This window comes from Tupaia chinensis, unplaced genomic scaffold (assembly GCF_000334495.1).
Source record: "Tupaia chinensis unplaced genomic scaffold, TupChi_1.0 Scaffold000601_1, whole genome shotgun sequence".
Lineage (NCBI taxonomy): Eukaryota > Metazoa > Chordata > Mammalia > Scandentia > Tupaiidae > Tupaia > Tupaia belangeri.
Genome location: NW_006160119.1, coordinates 644627 through 665877, shown reverse-complemented (window position 1 = coordinate 665877; position 21251 = coordinate 644627). Strand labels below are relative to the sequence as shown.

The 21251-nt window shown below is 48.8% G+C and overlaps 1 protein-coding gene across 3 annotated transcripts in view; it reads right to left on the bottom strand.

Moving 5' to 3' along the window:
- The window catches only part of CPNE4 (copine 4), a 401350-nt gene that overhangs the window by 147246 nt on the left and 232853 nt on the right, over positions 1–21251 (bottom strand). The window lies entirely within an intron of this gene.

Genomic DNA, 21251 nt, shown 5'->3' with positions numbered 1-21251 from the left:
CCGAGATGTGTGTGAGCACGGGGCAGCCCCACATGTGTGAGAGCACAGGGCTGGCCCACATGTGTGTGAGCACGGGGCTGGCCCACATGTGTGTGAGCGTGTGTGAGCACGGGGCCGGCCCCACACATGTGAGAGCACGGGGCCGGCCCCACATGTGTGAGAGCACGGGGCTGGCCCACATGTGTGTGAGCATGGGGCGGCCCCACATGTGTGTGAGCACGGGGCCAGCCCCACACGTGTGTGAGCACGGGGCCGCCCCACATGTGTGTGAGCATGGGGTGGCCGCACATGTGTGTGAGCACGGGGCTAGCCCCATATGTATGTGAGCACAGGACTGGCCCCACACGTGTGTGAACATGGGGGCGGTCCACATGTGTGTGAGCATGGGGCTGGCCCCACATGTGTGTGAGCACAGGGGCGGCACACACATGTGTGAGTACGGGACAGCCCCACACCGGCGTGTGCAATTGGCCGTCCCGCCAGACGCTGACCCAGCAGCCAGCCCCAGCGGTCGGTGCACTGGGCAGCATTTCCTGACGTCCCTTCTGTGGACACGAGCTCTGCAAACAGCTTTGGGAATTAAGCAGCGTGGTCGCGGGGACGCCAGCGCCCTCCCGTGCACAGCCCTCTCAGTGCACCGCCGTGCAGACTGCCTACCAAAGTTCCTGGAGGTTCTGTGGAAAACACATGGTGACTTTTCTATTTCCCAAACGTAGTTAACGCCTTGTCTTACTCATGAAATACGTTCATTACTGTCCAACAGAAGACATTTTGAGCAGTTTGCACTGAACATTAAAACAGACATCTCCGGGAACCAGCAGTTAGCGTAATGGCTATGTCGCTGGACTCCCACGTAGTCGACCGCGGTTCGTGTCCCGGACCCGGTGGCTTAAAACTCACGCCGGGCGCGTGTGCGTGCGTGCCCAAGATCCCGAGAGGAGAATGGAGGAGAAGGGATTGCGGCGTGACCATCCCCCCTGGGGGGTGATTTCTCGCTTTCTGTCTCTATGTCTCTCTCTGTCTGTCTGGCGAGCGCACGCGCCCTACAGTGAAAATCTCTCAAAAAAAAAAAAAAAAAACAAAACAAAAACAGACATCTCCCTTGGATGTCTTAGAGCCATTTCCTACGAGAGCGAAGAAGTTAAGAGACTGTGGCCAGGCCCTGGGGCAGCGATTCTTGCTTTCTGTCTGTCTGTCTCTGGTGAGTGCATGCACCTTAGAGCAAACAAACAAACAAACAGAAACCTCTCTCTCAGAGAAGAAAGATGTGAGCCCACAAGGGGGCAAGGTCACTGGGGTGCCCATTGCTTGGAGAATCCCCAGACACACAGTTTGCTCAGAGTCTGTTAAATTAACGAGCACAGTCCACGGTGCATTAGGCACTTGGCACTTTTCAAAGGCCCCGCCTCTCTTCTGTCCTGGTGTTCCTCTTCTCTAACTCCTCTCTTGCCTCTTCACTGAAATGTTAAGCACCTATCTGAAATGAAACCCCAAGTCACTGCAGGTTCTAACCGTGAAACTCTAGCACAGAGGTGAGCAGGTGGAGTGGGAGAGGACTGCTCATCACCCGGGGCAGGTTCCCGTCTGCGCCACGTCCCTGGCCGGCTCTCCAGTTAAGTCAGGTCACATAGGCTTGCAGAGGTGTGTGTCACAGGTCTGTCACTGACAGATCCAGGGAGGTGTCTGAGTGCCGGTCCCGGGGCTCATGCCTGAACTTCCTTTCCCTGGGGGCTCACTAACCAGCCACCACCACTTTTGCCCCATTTCCTTTGTGTGGAAGTTTTCATTTCACTAGTTCTTGAGAGACTTCCTTTTGAAACCAAAGAATACACGGTGTTTTACTCCAGTCGTTAGTTAAATGCTGGAGCTGCTTACACAAGGGTGGGCACGCACGTTGAAGGGACGTCCAGAGTTTAGAACTGCACCCTCTCCTGAGCTTTGACTGCCTGGGCCTGTGTCTGCCCCATGGGAGGTCGCACCGGACTGTTACGGATGACTGTTGTAATTGACAACTCCCCTTCGGCCCCAGAAGTTCAAGCTATTCTACCCACCACAAAGCTCTCCAAATGCAATTTTCCCTCCTCTTTCTGTTTCTCACTTTCTAAATATTAAACAGAGAGTTTCTGATAAATGGAAAGGATTGGTAATCAGAAAATTAATCTCAATGGGTTTTCAATTCACTGCCAATCACTCGAGTAGAATGGATCTTCATGGCAACTTCTCTAAGACTGTCACAAAGCAGTGTCTTCATTATAAAAGGTAAAAAAGCCCTTCCTTTTCTATTCCTCCTTCCTTTCCTTTTTCTTTTTAGAGAGATTTTTGCTATAAGGCACATGCACTTACCAAAGGGACAGAGAGATAGAAAGAGAAATCATGCCCCAAAGGGGGATGGCCACCCACAGTCCCTTCTCCTCCATTCTCCTCTAAGGACTAACTGGGCATGCATGTACATGCATCTGGCATGAGTGTTAAGCCACTGGGTCCAGGACTTGAACCACAGTCGACTATGTGAGAGTCCAGCAACGTAGCCATCATACCATTTACTGGCTCCCTCTTTTCATTCTAAAACTTCTACTTATTCTGTCTTTAAATAAACATGCATTTTGTACACACTGTCTCAGTTATGAAGTAACATAGTTACACTGATACTGTGGCCTCACTCAGAAACATAGTAACACTGATACTGTGTCCTCCCTCAGTAACATAGTAACAGTGATACTGTGTCCTCCCTCATTAACATGGTAACAGTGATACTGTGTCCTCCCTCATTAACATGGTAACACTGATACTGTTGCCTGCTCAGTAACACAGTAACTCAGTAACAGGATACTGTGTCCCTCCCTTTCCCCCCAACTTATCTGTCACTATGTTGACACATTGAAAAGCTACATTGGGAAGTCCTTTCTAAGGTACTAGAACCATTCCTGACCGGGGCCAAATCTCTAGGTGGTGCAATTTCCCACCATATTATCATTGCCGTTTGCATAATTAAAAGGATCATCGAGTGAGCAAGAGTTGCAATATGCCTACATTTTATAGGTGCGGGCTGGGCGCTCCCTGTGATGACTGTAAAGAAGCAGCAAAGCGACAACAGCTTCGTCTGCCACCAAGTCCAAGGTACACACTGATGGCTTCCAGGGCTCTCGACCGCGTCTTTCCCAACCAGGCCCTTGTACGTTCACTGCACCACCTCCGCTCCTTGGTGCAGCGGAAGGAGGTTCTGCCCGGACGAGAGTCAAGCCTTGCAGAGATCTCTGTGTGCGGTGGCTGACTGCATTGGAGAGAAACTTGGAGGCGTTCATGTCAAGACCAGGACAGTCTCAGTGAAGAGCGACAGAGGGCAGGTGGCCCCATTACTGAGATCCGGCCGGCCAGAGACGTGACACACAGACCGGGGAGGGGACGGCCAAGAAGAGCCTCCTCGACTCCTATCTCAGGTTGGAAAAATGTGAGCAGGGCCCAGGCAGGTGTGAACGCCTTCTCCAAGGCACACGCCTGCTAAGTAGCTAGTGGGGATTAAGCAAGCCTCAGCCAAACATTGCCTAGACGACACGTTTGAGTCACCCAGGTTAGGGAATACAACCCAGGAAGCCAGAGTTTACAGAACCACACTCTACCCTACGGAAGTGGCTCCCTCAGGGCAGGTCACAGAGAACCTGAGCCACTGCCCTGCACTGAATAGGGAGCCAAACGGCAGCCTGAGTCCCCACGAGCCCTCTTCTCACCCCTTCCGTCCACATAAAGCCTGAGAACCGACTGCACGAGGGGCTGGCTGCACTCAACCTCTCAGCCAGCGGCTCCGGCACCTGGCAGCACCCACACTTCCTAGCAGAACAGTTTCTAACCGCGGCCCACAGGCTCCACATCACTTGGCCGTTCCTGCTGGCCTCAGCTTTCCTGCAGTTGCTCAGCCGTAGGTGGCAGGTCGTTCTGCACGAACCCTTTTCTCGTATCCCATCTTCAACCTGTCAGCAGTTCTGCTGTCTTCGCTTCAGAGTAGACAGTGGCCGGCCACGCCCTGCTTTCCCACTGTTGCCACGTAGCTCCAAGCAGCCATTCTCGTTTGGATTCTTAGGGTGCCCTCTTGACTAGCATTCTTCTTCCCCTCCCCTGTCCACTTTAATTTAGTCTCGACACAGCAGCCAAAGTGATCCTGTTAAATTCAAGTCAAGAAACATCACCCTTCCACTTAAAGGCTTCCAAGGACTCCCCATTCACTCGAAGTTCTGACTACAGTCTTTAAGGTCTAGTCTCCCCATGCATTCTTTCATTACCATTCTTTTTCTTCTTAAGTAATTATTTTATTTGATTTTATTCCTTTTTAAACGTTTGAGGACGTTTCTGGATGGGATTACTATATGAACCTGTAGACGGAAGCCAATAGCCTTCTGCAGTGTGGACGGGCCTCGCCCAGCCCCTGAAGGACTGAATAGAACACAAAGGCCGAGACGAGAATTCACGAAGTCTTTCCGTGGGAACATCGTCTTCTCCTGCCTCTGGACTTGCACTTGACTGGAACTTACACCGTGGGTCCTGCTGGCTCTTGGAGTAGAACTCAGCCATCTACCCTCCTGGGGCTCTCCCAACTGCAGACCTCAGCCTCCGCAATAGCATGGGTCAGTTCCTTACAGAAAGTTGCTGTGTGTATGTGTTTGTGTGTCCAACCCACATACGTGCATATTACATGTACACTTGCATACATGCATATCTTATCTCACTGACTAGAAAAATGCACTTTGTGTTTATGGAACATTTATATAATTGGCTTAATAATTAGCCACTAAGTAAACCTTAATAGAAATAGAGTTTCTTTTTGTTTTTTGTTTGTTTGTTTTTTTTGTTGTTTTTTGTTTGTTTGTTTTCCCACATGCTCTGATCAAAATACAATAAAAATAAAGAAATTTTAAATGACCTGGGACCAACAGATAGTTACATTGCTGGACTCCCATGTGTCTGACAACAGTTTGAGTCCTGGACCCAGCTGCTCAAAACTCACACCAGGCATGCGTGCATACATGCCTAAAACCCAGAGAGGGATGGTGGAGAAGGGACTGCAGTGTGGCCATCACCTCTGAGGGGTGATTTCTCACTTTCTCTGTCTCTCTCTGGTAAGCACACATACCCTCTAGCAAAACAAGACAAAACTAAACTAAAATTCCTAGATAATTCTTGTGTTAAAGGAGAAATAAAAAGAGAAATTTCAAACAACCTAAAAGGCACCTGGAAGACAAAGCCAGTGGGACTCACTGAAAAGTCTACCCTTTGGAAAAAGCACAGCCTTAAACGCTTTCACTGGTGACGAATAAAGACTAGAAGCATAGAAGTTTAATATTCATTTTAAGAAACCAGAAGAACAATAAAATAAGTCAGAAAAAACTAAGAGGAGGAATTAATAAGGATAAAGCTTGCATCCACAAAGAAGATAAACAAAAATTACCAGAACAGATACGTATTCAGGAGGCAGTTCTTCCATAAAACAAAGACCAATGGCTAGCAACCTACTGTACATAAAAGCATAAAAGAGAACACATAATCACGGGTACAAAAGGATTAAAAAATAATATATGTAAATTATTTCCCTAGGGGAATGGTCTTTTAGAAAAATACAAATTACTCAAATTTATCTAAGAAGTGGAAAACTTGAATAATCCAGCAGCTGCAGACAAGCCCAGGAAGCGATTAGATCTGCCATTGAAAAGGGCACTGGGGCCAGACGGGCTCACAGCTGAGACCCGACTACCCTGTACGGACTAGGTAAGAATGCTGTTACCGCAGCTGTCCCAGGTCGCACAGGAAGCTCGGCAGCTCACTAATTAATTCCGTGATACAATGTAAACTTAACACCAAAACCTGATGAAGAATACCGAGAAAAACACACACAAAATACTAGTGAGTAGAAACAGCAGATATCAGAACATACTATTAAACTAATCATGATCAAGTAAGCATAATATTGGTATAGGCTAAACAAACAGATTGATGTGGCAGAACAGAGATTTCTGAAAAAATTTACTGGTGTTTACAAGAAATTATTCATTTTAAGAGTCTATTTCAGAGCAAAGAAATAAATCATATCATAAATCTTCAAGTCTCTAACAACCTAAGAAAAACATCCAACTGAGTCCATATTAAAATTTAAATAAAGCTTCTCTAGAAAAACTAAATTATAATTATAATAACAAAGTAAAATAAAAATATTTTAAGAAAATCTCTGTAACTACACACGTATAAATTAAAGGAGAAGAATATTTTCTAGTGTACAATAATTGTACATGTGTATGGGCTATAGTGTGATTTTTTTAGCACTTGAATGTAATGTATAATGATCTAAGTCGAGAAACACAAAGGTTTTAAAAAATATATTCAACTAACAACAATATAAGACATCTGTATGAGCAAAGAAAATGAAAAAGAAAGCTAACAGACAAACGATAGGTTTAGAAGAAATTCAGGTACTAGGTAATTCAGACGACAAAACTTCATGCTAGAAATGGACAATGAAATGCTACAATATTAAGAAGACAACCCAACAGGAACTTGGGTAAAGGATACAAATGTGTAATTTACAGAAGTGAAAATCCGAACAGTCGGCATATTTTAGAATGTTCAAGTGATGTCTGAACACAGGGACAAACGTGAAGACTGCAGCCCCATTTTCGTGCCCGACGAGGTGGAAGCAGGGTGCGTGCCCATCAGAAAGACCATGGCCAGAGAACGGCTCATTCACATCGTGGGCCATCATGCCGCAGTTGGAAGAACAAATTAGGGTGAAGTGAACTGACCTGCAGTGACTCGACGACATGTCGGCATCCTCTAAGTCAATGATCAGTATTCATAAATGTTATCGTGCATATCAGCATCTGTGATTGCTTAGCAAGGAAAAAGCTGCATTCCCAATCAGCTGGGTTGGAACGAGAGGACACAGAGAAGAGGAGGAAGATGGTGCAACCACGCAAAAAGTCTCAACGAAAGAGAGACTGGTCGTCAGAGAGATGGTGACGGGTCATACTTAGGCATTTACTGGGCCGTAGGGAAGTCGTGACGTGTTTTTCCATGTTTTAAAATTAGGGATGTATCTTCAATCACCCACGAAAGATAGTCACACTGTCACTATGTCTAAAACACTCATTTTTTCCTCTCATGTTGGAATAAATTCTGTTTCTTTGTATAGGGAATGAGTTGAATTAGTGAATATAAATCTAGTGACCATGTTGTATTAGAAACATGTAACACAGATGGCCAGCAGATGGCATCGCGGTACCCTGCTGACTCCCACATGGCCGACTGTGGCTTGAGTCCTGGACCCAGTGGCCTGAAAATCATTCCAGCACGTGTGTAGTCTGTGTGTGCCCAAGATCCTGGGAAGAGAATGTAAGAAAAGGGACTGCAGCATGGCTGCCCCCCCACCAAGGGGGTAATTTCTCACTTTTCCTCTCACTGTCTCCGTCTCTCTCTCTCTTTAAGGCAAAACCTCAGAAAAAGTAAATACAACTTGGGACAGAAGAATAGCTTGCAGCAGCGTGAGAGTGCACTTGGACCTGTGTCAATCAGGGCCCCCTGTGATTCCAAGCCACGCTCCAAGTGGCGCACACCACTGTGAGCTCGGAGCCAGCACAGACGTGCCCAGGAGAAACACGGAGAGGGTTGGTGTCGGCTGCACCCCTTGTGGAATGCTAGCTTGAAGTGGTTTTACCACGATATCTCTGTGCAGCCAGGTTCCAGGCAGGGGCTTAGGCGAGGAGCGAGACACGAAGGGGGAAGCATCTAGCCTGACTGCAAGGTTGGGAAGTCGAGCAGGGACATGCATGCATGATCAAGTAGCTGTTTAGTAAAGAGCAAAGTTCAAGGTATCTTTTCCTTTAAATGCATGTGATTACTTTTTCCAATGGCTTTCTCAGTTGCAGACATAACCGCCTGTAAATGGAAAAGCTGGTGTTTCCTTTAGCCTCGATGCATGGCAAGAACATCACGGAGTAACGGAGGGAGCTCTGCCTGTTTTCTCCGCTGTAGGATGAGTGCTCACACTGGACTCCTGGCGGAGGAGCGGAGGCAGCCCAGGCCTCCACTGGGGAGGAAGCAGCGGCCAGAAACCACCGTGAGAACAGCAGGACCGGCCTGTGCCAGCTGACTGCTCCTTCCCTCCACATACGCAGGAATAAATAAAAAAGCAAAAATCCTAAAAGCACTGCCACTGGCCATACTCACATTTACCCCAAGAAGTTAATTGATATTCTATCCACTGCCTCCATTACAACCCACAGGGATGAGGGGAAACAAAACAGTTACAAATTGGTTACTGGTACGCTGAGTTTTCAGGAGCCATCTATCTGAGAGCGGCTTGCGAGGAGACACAGTAAGTTTGACACGTTTTTAATGTTCAGAAGCCAGGCGTCAGATCCAGGCATAATTTACACATTCTAGTGGAGATTACTTCTGTGTGTTTTGTGATGGGATTTGTTAAATACAAAGGCTGCGTGTCTGCCCGGTTATATGACCACCGAGTAAGTCACGTTAGGAACGTTAGGATCACCTGTCCTATCGCATTAGGCCTTACTCATTCTGGAGACTGCCAGGGTCTCTAGAATTTTGAAGCATTTTCCTGAGAGACTCTCTGATCTAATCATGTAATGCAAAACTTCCCTGGCATGTCCAGGAGGAATTCTTGATGGTGTGCTTCCTTAAAGTCTCCATCCAGCTCTGAGAGAATGCCCCTAAACTCATCTGCCACCCTGATCCAACTATGACAGCACCAGGAATGTGCCCAAGGGTGCGTCCCCAAGGGCGTGCGTCCAGAGCTGCGAGGGGCTGGCGTTTCATGGGTGCCTACAAGAACAGTAGAGTAAAAGCTGACAAGACCTTTGGGGTTTAAAACACGTTGACATCTCTCTGGGAAAACATAAGAAGCCCCGACATGGCCTTGGTCCCAAAGCTTCACTAGTGCCTCAGTATTAATGACTTCGTCAAATCAGCACCACACACTTCGCTGGCTCCTTCCCCCCAAGCAGGTGCTGAGGAAAAGACCAGTTTTTCTCCAGAGCATCTGATCTTCTCAGGTTAGGCTTCCATTTTCACCTCATGAATCCTGTTTTATTAATAAGAGAGTTTTTTTTTTCCTATAGGGCATGCGTGCTCACTGGAGATACGGAGAGGGACAGAGAGACAGAAAGTGAGAAATCGTCCTCCGAGGGAGGATGGTCATGCCGCAATCCCTTCTCCTCTATTCTCTCTGGGATTTGGGCACGCACGGCCCATGTGAGTTTCAAGCTGTTGGGACCGAGACTCAAACCACGGTGGGCCATGCGGGAGTCTAGGGACGTAACCATCGCACCATCTGCTGGTCCCTCACCTCATGCGTTCTAAAGCTTCAGTGTCCCCCGTACCCACACAGGAGCCCACTTGGCCAAAGAAGAGTATCCAGAGCCAGAACATCAGAGCGCCTTATAACGCAGCTCCCATACCTTGCTGCCACCTCACACCCTCCAAGAGAGGTAAATCCCATCACCACTAACCAGTGGCAATGGGCCTCGAGCTCTGGCTCCAGGCAGTAGCGTTACTGGATCAAATCCCCACACATCCTGCCCTGCCTCCCTGCCAGTTGATAAAAGTTCTCAGATAATAAAGTTTGACCTTGCTATATTTATCGGGTTATGTCGACTCCTTCATTATTGCTAGGTTAATGAGTAGAAAATTATAGAAGGGCTTAAAGAAATGTATAAGTTCTCTAAAATCTATCTATAGGGAAATTTCTCGTAAGGAAGTGATTAGCATCAATGAGAAATGAGAAAATTTCAGCACTAACTCTACTGCAAACGTAAATAGATCTATAAGGCACCTCCCTCGCCTTTCCAACACCGGATTCTAATGGACCCTAAGTGCTGTAGGGACCGGAAGGCCGTCAATATCATAACATTATTGGCTGTGATTTTTAGGGTCGACTCTAGATTGCTTTGCCACTTCTGAAATAAATAAACTTAAATTAAAAAAATAAGCAAAAACAAATGTAGAAATGGAAGCTGGTGAGACATCTGGATGTTTCCAAAAAACCTCATTCTGCCACTGAGAGGGGATGAACTGCGTTAGCACTGCTTTAACGCTGAATGAACAACCCGGGGCCTTTCTGAGGGAAGGAACAACTGGCTACTATTCACAGTCAGTAGATCAGGTCCCGGGGTGGCACTGAAATGAGGGGAGATAGAAATGGAGGCCCATCGTGACGTACAGGGTAGCAAGGCTCTTTCTAGCAACTTTGATGCTCCATCAAAAGGAAACCTATTTTTAAAACAAAATCGCAAGCAGGTAAGTGGTATGCTTTCGAGGGTACCTCTAGCCGGCGACAGTGCAGTGCACCATTTCATGATAACTAGAGGAGATTCCCCACGTTTACCACATGTAGTAATGCACACGTTCTATAGAATGGACATGGTTAACAGCCTGATTTGACATCACATATTATATTCATGTACTGAAAAGCCTCCCTGCACCCCAGAGATTATCCAACTGTTCTGTCAAAAATAACTATCAAGAAATCAACAGTGAGTAACACGTGCTCTGTCCTCTGTCAACGGCAGGCGGACTTATTGTGGAGTTACAGCCTCAGAACCGGCCATCTCCACGGGCGTGGCTTTGGAAGGCTGTGCGTCTGTGACAGAGATCAGACACCTCCTACGGGCCAAGAGCTTCAACCTCCCTCTTCAAACTCTTTCCAGAGTCGCGTAAGACAGACGGTGTGAAGAGCATGTCCCAACTTGGTCCTCAGGGATGAGTACGTGAGTAGGTAAGCTCTGACCGGAAGATAGGCAGCCGGGGTAGGACAGCTGACATCAGAACACTAAACAAGAATTAAATATCCACCCTTGAAAAGAAATGTTACACCTTTCCACAGGAACGCAGTAACGTAGAAGAATATCAAACAGTTTGCCCCTTGCTTTATGGGCATAGGTATTTTTCCTCGACCAAGTTATAATGAGCACAGGCTTAGTGCGGTCCCGTGATGTTACAATTAAAGCCCGTACATGTCAAGGCAGGAAAAAGGTCACACACACACAGAAATGGCGAGGGCAACCCCACTGAGATCCCCAAGGGGAAGGGCATAGGGTAGAAAAGGTGTGTGTGTGTGCGCGCGTGTGTGGCTAAGATATTATTATACACAGTACTTATGTATTTAATATTATCTATAGTTTCACACAATGGTTACTTTTACAGAAACAAAATTATATTTCCTAAACAGGCCATGGCCACTTAGAATCTCCGCCAGATGCAATAACACAGACTCCGGCAGGGTGGCCGATCGATGCTTTCTGGTAACATAGGATGCCGTGATAATCAGAATGAAAAAGACGAGCTACAAACGAGCCCCGTAAATGCTCATGATAATAAAAACACAAAGACAGAAACGTCAGCTCTATAACGAGAGGTGAGTGGCACGTCCCTCTCACTGTGAGATGCAGTTTTCCCAGTCTTCACATTCTCTGTGCTCATGGTGCACGCTACCATTGCATTTAGCGCTGTGTGTTCGTGTGTGTGTGTTCGTGTATGTTTGTGTGTGTGTGTTCGTGTGTGTTCATGTGTGTGTTCGTGTGTGTTCGTGTGTGTGTTCGTGTGTTCATGTGTGTGTTCGTGTGTGTTCGTGTGTGTGTTCGTGTGTGTGTGTTCATGTGTGTGTGTGTGTTCGTGTGTGTGTGTGTGTGTCTGGAAAAGCTGCTAACAGACTGATGGTGCTCATCAAGCGATGCTACTGTAAACTCAAGGACGCAGGCAGAGAAACGGTGCCTACATCACGGTGGGAACAGACAGGAACGGAACGGAGTGAATGAACAACTTCCTACGGAAGCAGGGCTGGGAGTCAGTTTTCCCTCATTGGGATGCCTGCTAATTGTGTGTGAGTAGCAAATCATAGAGGAAATGGAGACAGAAGCTAAATCTGGGGTTAAAGCATACGCACAAGGACGGAAACAGCCTTCCTCTTCCCCTGCCTCCCCCTCCCTCCCTTCCAGTGGCTCGTGCAGGACCAAGTACCCAGTTCATGGACTCCTGGGTCTCAGGTGTCTCTGAGTCTTGCTGCTTTATTTCTCCACTTAGGTCTAGTTCAGGAGGACATGGAAGAACATGAGTAGCCCCTGGCTAGGCTAAGTGGGATCCAGATGCTGGGGGAAGGGAGGGCTGGCATCTGTTATTATAATCAGGCTCCTACAGCTTTTCATGTATCAGAAGTGGCAATTCTCTCCCATGTCCACAATTCCCACAGAAAACCAAGAGCTGTTTTCAGACACATTTGCACCCACTCATTCCAGAACCAATTCTGACTTCTGCGGCTTGTACAGTCCCTAAGGATTCCCAGAAACAAAAAGCCCAGGAATTTTTATTTATGTTGTGAGGAGAGGTGGAAACAAAAACCAAACTGGATACGACAGACATTTGAAAAAAACCCTATCATAAATGTAATAACCTGACCCCAGAATGAAGCCACCCACGGGGGCAGAAGTGGAATCGAACTGTCTTCTGTGTAAATGCCCTTCATGGTGCTCTTCCCTTTCCACCCAGTGCTGTTTCGGTATCAAATAGAATTTCTTAATCTTAAGAAATTGCAGCACTTAAAGGACCTTGGAGTGGCTGTGATTCGACGAACACTGTGTAAACACTGCTTTAATCAGAAGGGTCCAGAGAGCTGTCTGCACGCCTTCATCTAAAACAGAACGGGAATCACTCCTTCCCATCGGCTACCGAAAGGCTTGGGGAAAATGGAATTAATTTCCTTGTGTTGTCGTGGGTGATTTTGCCTTGTTCTTTATCCTCCACACCATAAATTCAATGCTACACTCCCCCGCAGTGCGACCAGATTGGACATGAATACTGAATAAGTCCCCTGGAGAGAAACTCAAGCCCCAAACTAGGCCTTGGTTCAAGAGAAAGGCTATCTTCAGCCCTCTGAAAGCTACTTGCTTATTCAAGGAGCAGTCAATGCTCTGCCTCTTACATATGCAAGAAGAAGGTGTTTAGAAGATTGCATCCCCCTGAGGACGAGGCAGGGCATATCATTACTGTAAGTGATACCTGGCAGGAAGGTGTGCATTCTCATCATCTGCCTGCAAGTCTTAACCTCATCCACGCTGTGCTCTTCCACTGGTGCTGTCGGGAAGACCTACTTCTGTGGCCTGTGGAATTTTCCAGTGCTTCTGGATTCCCTAGTTGGGTGAGGTAACTCGTTTACTTCAATGTTCTCCATCTCAGCCTGCATCATCAGAGGGGAAGCTTAGGGATGGGGCTTGGGGAGCTCTAAAATCAATATGCTGCACACGTGAACGTAGAGAAATATACTCCTGGTGGCTGCTCTCTCAGGGCTGTGGATGGCTGTGAAGGAACTTCAGTGCAAGGTCCCCTTTCTCTGATAAACCGTGAAACACGACCTTCTGTAACTGAGGGGGCATGCTTGTGTGAAGAATGCACATTTATAAGAGCTAATTGCTTCTTTTGGAGATAAGATGGCTAACAGTGGATTGGTTTATGATGAAAAGAAAAATCCAAATTTTCCTTACAAGTTAGGCGCACAGACATGAATTAGGTCCTGAGACGAAAATAAGCAGAACCCTCCAGCCAAGACGAGGACAGCCTGCCTGGATGAGGTGGGGCAGAGTCCTGCCATCAACAGCCAGTCCTGGAACCGCTGGAAGGAAACACAGGGTAGGCAAGACTGTGTGCTCCAGAAACCTCTGTCTTCACTCTGTCCACTCCTCTTCCCCTTCTCCTTCTTCTTGGAAGGCCAGTCCTGCTGGTTCTAGAATTTACATGACAACTGCTAATGGAGCTAACAGAGGCTCTCAAGTAAATGTCAGAAAGAAGCTAAGGAAGGCGATGAGGAGAGGAGGTGGAGGAAGAGGCATGGCAGGGAGCTTCTGGCCACCTCTGGGATGAGCGCCAACGCCGTGAGGTGGAGTCCTCGTTATGGTGGGACAGAGGACCTAACCAAACCCTCCAGATTAGCAGCTGGGGTACAGGTGAGAAGTGGAGATGAGAAATGAGAACGTTGTCAGCAAGCCCTCAGTCTTCGGGTGCTGTTCTCTGTGGGCTAAGTTTCCTGCTGGCAGCTTGGATAAGGCCAGAGAGCACGCTGGGAGCTCTGGAAATGCTCCAGCCGGGAAGCAGGCAGAGTCCTGGGCTCTGCATTTCCCCTTCTGCTTGATTTGTCTCCGTCCACAATCTCAGATCTCAGAACCGAGTGGCAAAGACAGTGCAGACGTGTGGGGCTTCTCTGCGTTTGAGACCAGAAGCACCAGTGAGAGCATCCTCCGTGGACAGAGCAGATCGTGAGAGGAGACCGCAGCACCGCCCCAGGCTCAGCAGCTGGGCAGCTCTCTGCCTCCTGTCAAAATGGGCCCCGATGTGGGTATGTGAGGCAGGGAGGTGCCCACAGAGGCTCTGGGCCCAGCTGTCCTCTGGGCTTGAACACCCTGTTTCTTCTTACCCTTTCTCTGCTCTCTGGCTTGCTCTGGAGTGCCTTCTGACCGGCCACTGTCTCTCCCATCCTGCCTTCTCAGAGTTTCCCAATAAATATGCCCTGAGTCTACGAAACACCTCCCCCAAGGCATGGGGGCACGCCTGTGATGTGTACTGTGTCTGCTGTGGACTCGGCTTCGATCCCTTTTCTGATAAGATTCTCCCTGCTCCTGGGTCAGGAAAGCAAAGCTCAAATACTTTAAGGAACTTTCCTGGAGTGACACTTCTACCAGGCAGCAGGCTCGGGTTCTAGGGTGGAGTTTGTGCCCTCCCTTCCCACTGAGAACATCCTACCGCCTCCTTGGAGCCTGCCTGGAGGGAGGAGGCCAGCAGCCTCAGGCTGGGCATTCACCCTGGCCTTCTGCCTGCCCACAAGGGTGAGGAGAGAGTGATGACAGGACATTCACTTCAGATAAACCATCCCAGTCAGCTTCCGATTGATGCATTAAAGCCAAGCGAGAGAAATCCCCCTAGCGCCAAAGCAGATGCCAATTTGGGAAGTGGACTGAACGGAACACTTAGGCCGGAAGCAATCAGCCTCTCCGAAGCCGCCAGTTTCCACACAAGCCATCGAAAACGGGGCCACCTCACTTAATAAACTGCTCCTATTGCATCTCGTGGACGGTGGCCTTCTGTTCATCAAGAGCTGACAGGTGATTAAAGACCTTTCTCCAGGGAGATAATAACTCCCTCCTCCTCATCCCCCTGCCACAGAGATATTTTGAGAACCCTGTTAACTGTTAGGAAGCAAGCGCACAGCCACATCGAGGAGTGACAGGGCAATTCATGGAGCCCCTTACCGGTGTTGCTGCGCCGGCCCCTGTGGCTCGGGAAGGCTGGCTGGGGGCTGACGCTGGCTCTGTTTTCTAACTGGAGATGCTTATTCCTCCTAACCTCGAGCTACACTGCCCCGGGGTCTCCCCTCCTGAAGACCTTCCTTATCCAAGGTTCGTTCTAGAACACACACACTGATCCTCCTGGAAGGCGGTCACCTACAGGTGGGGTGCAGCTTTAACGTGGGAGGGCTCTCTAGCCACCCTGTACCTTCCCCCTGTGGTGACTGAAACTTCATCTCTCCTTAGTACCCACAGAGCAGGAAGGACTTTCAACACAGCCTGCGCCCAGCTGGGACTGTCACTAGGAACATGACGTGGGCTAGGCTCTGAGTGCACTTTGGAGCAGAGACAAACAGCGTTTCAGGACATTTTTCACTGTCATTATTCGAGGAGCTCAGGAATTTCAAAACACAAGAGTAAAATTAATGGCAGAACTGGGGAGAAACACTGAAGAGTAGAAATACCCTCCCAGAGGGTAGGCAAGGCTTAGCCTCCTGGAGGATGCATCACGTTGGAGGGGTGGGGTGGAGGGCGGGGGGGTCCACACTTCGTTTTCCAGGAAGTACAGTGGCGGCCCCTCCTGAGGAGAATACCTGTCATGGCCCACGTTTTCTGTAATCTGATCCTCCCATCCTTTACTGTCAACACTCGTTCGACACCCCAAGAGAGTACTAAGTCCCATGGGTGAGAGTGACCCTCAGGCAAGTGAAGGGGTGCTGAGGGGAGGACTGGAATGCACCAGAACACTCCTGGTGAGGTTGAAGAGGGCCGCATGGAGATCTCCTCCTGGGTAAGACGAAGTGCGATGCCCCCGCTCCTGCAGCTGCTGGTTAAGGAGGGTGCGTGGCAACAACAGGCCCTCTGTCTTTAGAAGGGGACTCGCACGTCTCCTGTATACTCTGATTCACTTGTCCAAACCGGTCCTCCGCGTGGAGCTGCTCCCTGGTGGCTGTGTTCTCCACCTTCGTGAGCTCTGTGCAGGGGGCCTGCTGGGTCTCCCTTGTCCTCCCAGATTAGGGTCGGACGTAGCTACAGTGTTAACCTGCTCCCCGGGAGCCAGAGACAGATTCCTCTCTGCCCATGCGCTCCTTGCACTGTCTGCCCCGCCCGCCTGCTCTTCGGGACACTGTGCTGCCCGTGTCAGGCCTTCTGGAGGCCAGCGCCTTGCCTGAGGCGCCCCACGGGTCCCACTGCCTCCTGCTGTGCTCCTCCCGGGAGCACACGTCTGTCTCGGGTCTGGTGAGAAGGGCCACCTTGAGCAGTGTGTTTGGAGTGGGCTCAGATTCTGGACTGGAACTCACGAGGCACTTCATGAAACCTCCTTGAACCTCAGCTTCCTCCTCTGTAGTGTGGGCTTACGCTTACTACTGTCACGAGAAAATACAAACAGTGGTTTCCAGTGTAGAGTCGGGGACGTAGGGCAGGTCCATCGCTCCCTCCAGTCAGCCTCTCTGCCCCAACACTGCTGTGTGAGAGATCAGAGATGTTTCTTCCAGGAAGTGTGCCTGTCCCCGAGCCAGCGGAGAAAACGGAGTGTGAAAAGACGCTGTGGGCAGTGGGCACCGAGTGCTTCTTCCTGCCCTGGGTTACCTTCTCTCAAGACCTAGGCCCCAGCCCAGGGCGGTGGCAGGGAGAACACAGCGTGGCAGGGTTACATCAGACCACTGCCTGGAGAGGAGCGGGAGGAGAAGCCCGAGGAGGCAACCCGGGCAGCAGGCTCCCGGAGGAGGCTGCAGCCAGGCCTGGGAGGTGCGCACGAGTGCGTGTGGGTGAGCAGCGGCCCGGCAGCCTGGGCGGCCGAGGGCCGTGAACCCTGTGGGCTAAAACGAGTTTGCTCAGGGGGTTCTGAAACTTGCATAGGCTGAACTGGCCAGATGTTTTCTGAGGGAGAGTAGAAGGGAAATACAATTTCTTCTGAATCAATTCATCCTTGCCATTTCTAAACCCAAGTATTAACACATTGAAATTAGGCCTAACTTTTGTTCCACTTTTACTGAGAACTCCCTAAAGTTTCTGAGAGCAAAGACAAAGGACGCCTTCCTTAGTGTTGTATGGAAGCTGTCTAGCTTCGGCTGGAAGCAGGCAATTTTCAGGAACGACTATGCGGAAAGGGTGGAAAACCCGCTGAAGAGACGTCCCTGTCCCGCCTTCATCAGGGTGGCGATGTCCCGCGCCTAGACCTTGCCTGGTGATGAACACAATTAAAGCTCCCAACTTTATTCTAGGCATTTGGACATTTAAAATGAAGAACTCAGGAGTGAACAGATACCGATGAGTAGTAAGTACGCAACGGCCGTTCAGAACCTGAACACAGAGACTGCAGGGAGGTCCTTCTGAATAAAGGACTAGCGGCTGCCTGAAACGGGAAGCATTTGCAGCTAGGACATGCCGAGTCCCAGCTCAGGTGGGATGAGGCCCCAGGACCGCGTCCGGGTGAGGCCGCAGCAGTGGGGACACACTGCACATGCTCTCCGATCACAGCCCTTGGGGCCACGGCAGGCTCAAACCAACATTCTGCTCTGGACGCCAAGCAAAACCCTACTGACACCACCGTCTTCAAAGCTGCTAGACTACACTGAAGCCAGGAATGCTGGTCAGGTTTTAGCCGTTGAAGACACTACTCACTCACTCCCTCGGGTAAGTGGCTTCCCCTTCTTGAGTCACATCCTCCTCCCTGTGCAGGGCACACGGAGAGACCCCCACCCTTGCCCGAGCTGGGACTTTCTCGAAGCAGAGGCGGGCTTTTCAGATCTCCACTCCAAGTATCTCACACTGATCAAGAAGGTGCTCTGTAGTTTTCTGTTATCAAGCGAATTATCGAGTGAATAAATGAATGTGGGTATCAAATCATCGATAAGAAAGTATTCTGAAATGGTTAAACGACTTTTTAAAATGCCACTACTTTTATAGTTCTGACACTGTTCACTTCTTCCATTCACTATGCCCTTAAACATCTTTAAACCTCTAGGAATTCAAACCAAGGAAGTTGAACTTCATAGTATATAAAAGGAATAACCAATCTGGTTTATTCTGAAAATGATAGCTTTTAAAATTCATAATAAAAGTACATCTTAGTGAACGAGGTCATCCAACACAAAAGATTTTTGTATGCTGTAACCCTCTTAACTGTCTTCAAACACATTTAACGTTCACTAAGATGGCATATTTTACAAATGTTTTATAATTGCATCGATGCGATTAGTAACAACGCATACTCTCACACATGCAGTGTGATTTGAACACATCTGAATAAATTTAGTTCCACTTATCTCATGTAGTTGAAATCACACTCACACTCACACTCTCTCTCACACACACACACCGAGTTCATTGTTCTTAGTAATTTTGAAATGATTCATTTTATTCCCTAAAATGCTGTATTTAGTTTCTGGAGTTGACCAACTATGTTTAAAATATTCTATTAGAGGGAGACCAGCAGATGGCATAATGGTTACATTGCTGGACTCCCACATAGTCAACCACGGTTCAAGTCCCAGACTCAGCAGCTGCAAACTCACACCAGGTGTGTGTGCATGCATGCCCAAAATCCCAAGAGGAGAATGGAGAAGGAATTGCAGCATGGCCATCCCTCCTGGGGCGGGGGGAGTGATTCTTCGCTTTCTGTCTTTATGTTCTCCAGAAAGTGCACACGCCCTATAGCAAAAATCTCTCTCTAAAAAGAGAATTCTATTAGAGAATAGGTGCCAGGAGAGATGGCTGTTAGCGGGCAGAGATTCCCTCCCTCTGTCGCAAATTAGCAAATGACAAACAGAAATGCACGTCTCTTGGTAATTTTTGCTCTTGTTATTTCACGCTGCTGGAATTTTTCTCCAAGGGAGACAGCAAAACTCGTGACTTCTAAGTGAAGTGAGCCCTTGCAGTACGAGACAGGGCTCCTCTGGGTTTGGGAGCTGGTCAGCACTGGGCTCCTGCTGCTGGTCAAAGCTAGGAGTGGCAGTACACAAGACCCTTGCGGCAACTCTGGGAGGGGCTCAACTGCGGCTGACAAGGGGGCAGTCTGCTAACACCGTCTAGGGGTCCTGGCAGGGAGGAAGCGTGGTGCTCTGTGATGTCCACAGCAGAGGGAGAGAGCCATTTCACTAGTTCTGGTGGACACTGCCAGGACAATTCGGCGCTTAGAACAAAGACCTGGCTTTTCTGTAACCCCGGTGCCCTATACTAAGCACTGGTTTCCAGCACTTACAGTCACGTCTAACCCTCTTGCCCACACAATGAGGTAGACCTAGCTGTAAATAGTGGGCATTCTCTTTGGCCGTTCCACGTCTGAGCTCCCACTCTGTATTCAGAGCCCTACACACTCAGGTGGGACCTTTTTCAGCGTCCCTTAGAGGTCAAAGCAGGCACGAGGCCTGGGTTCAGCCGACATGACTCGTGGTGGGTTGGCTGACTGACGTGAGAGGGGAGGCGGCAGTAGCGGTTCTCCCTAGATGGAGTCCTCAACACAGGCCAGGAGGCGTGTAGACCACGGTGCTAATGCTTAGTGACTGAATTTTTTATGATGCCATTTCTGCAGCCTGATTTCAGAAGCTGTCATGTTCTCAGTCCTGGTTCTCCAGATCGCCCACGTTCTCTGAGGGCTACTAATACCCTGCTGGGAAGTTCAGTTTGTGTTTTATTCAACACCAGTGCCATCTGACCTCAAAGACTGTTCTCTAAACCTCTCACTTGGGGTCAGAGAAGAGGGGCGAAGCTGCAGTGGGAGATGAGCTGGTGCAGTTAGGCAGGGGCGTCTTCGTTCCCAGCACGCTGGGCGACCTTCTGGTACCTGTCCATGGAACATCAGCGTCTGCACTCCCGGGTTGTCGAGGACAGTCTGCTCCAGCTTATTTGGCTGACGTGAGAACTCCATGTTCTGACACTACAGCAAAGTCATCTGAACTCCCAGAGAAATTTTTCTCAGCAAATACCCAATATAGTTTTTGATTTTCAACACTAGTTGATACTGACATTGCAGGGTGAATAGTATGTGTTTAATAAATACTTAAAAGTATAGACTCTTAGCTGTTGGGATGCTCCTAAAGGTCACCTGGTCTGTCTACCTCACCAAGATTGTGCTCCCGACCAGTGAGGCCCCTGCCTGGAACGTCCATGATGTGTCCACCTGACTTCTGAACCACTTATTCAAGCTATAACGCGTCTGAGCATCATAGCTTTTCTTTAATGAAGTTATTGTAGGTCTCTGGCGAGTCCTTCTCATCGTTTCCTGCACTGATGCATCATAGGAAAGAGACTCACTACAATGAGTTCTGCAGATTGTTTTGGTTCCCTGGTTTATAGCGACGCCACCCTGCTGGAATTCACCTCTGATTTCTGCTGTGCCTGTGATGGCCAGTTCAACCCTTGTAAGGCTCAGGACTTTCTCCGAAGCTGTCTATGCAGAAGGCAGCCTGAAAGCATGAGGAAATTTTCCCTTATCAGAGTAACTCTTAACCAACGAGTCAGGGACAGACAGGTGAAGTTTCCAGCTTCCTATCCTTTGAAGGGAAAATGTTGAGGCGTAGTGTCCGCACCTCCTCCTGTTGTTCTCCACTTCTCCAGGGGCCCACGCTGACCACCTTGTAGTAGTGTCCTCCTGCTCATGGCTCATAGTCCTCAAAGCTCCTGCTTTTGTTTCCACCTTCTCCGAGGGCCCACCCTGACCACCTTGTGTATTAAGCCCTCCTCCTCTTGGCTCATAATCTCCAAAGCTCCTGTTTTCTGTCTTATTTTTGCAGTTTTGCTTCTCTCTCTTAGTTTATCACACATTTAAAAAAATACTTATTTTAATTTTCTTTCAGGTCATTCTACTACTTTCAGTCCTTCTGTACAAAGTTTATAGTTTGTTACATCTGCCAGCTCTCTTCCATGGTGGCTTGTTTCCCAAGTGTTCGGTAATTTTTGCTAAATGAGCTCATCTTCAGCAGG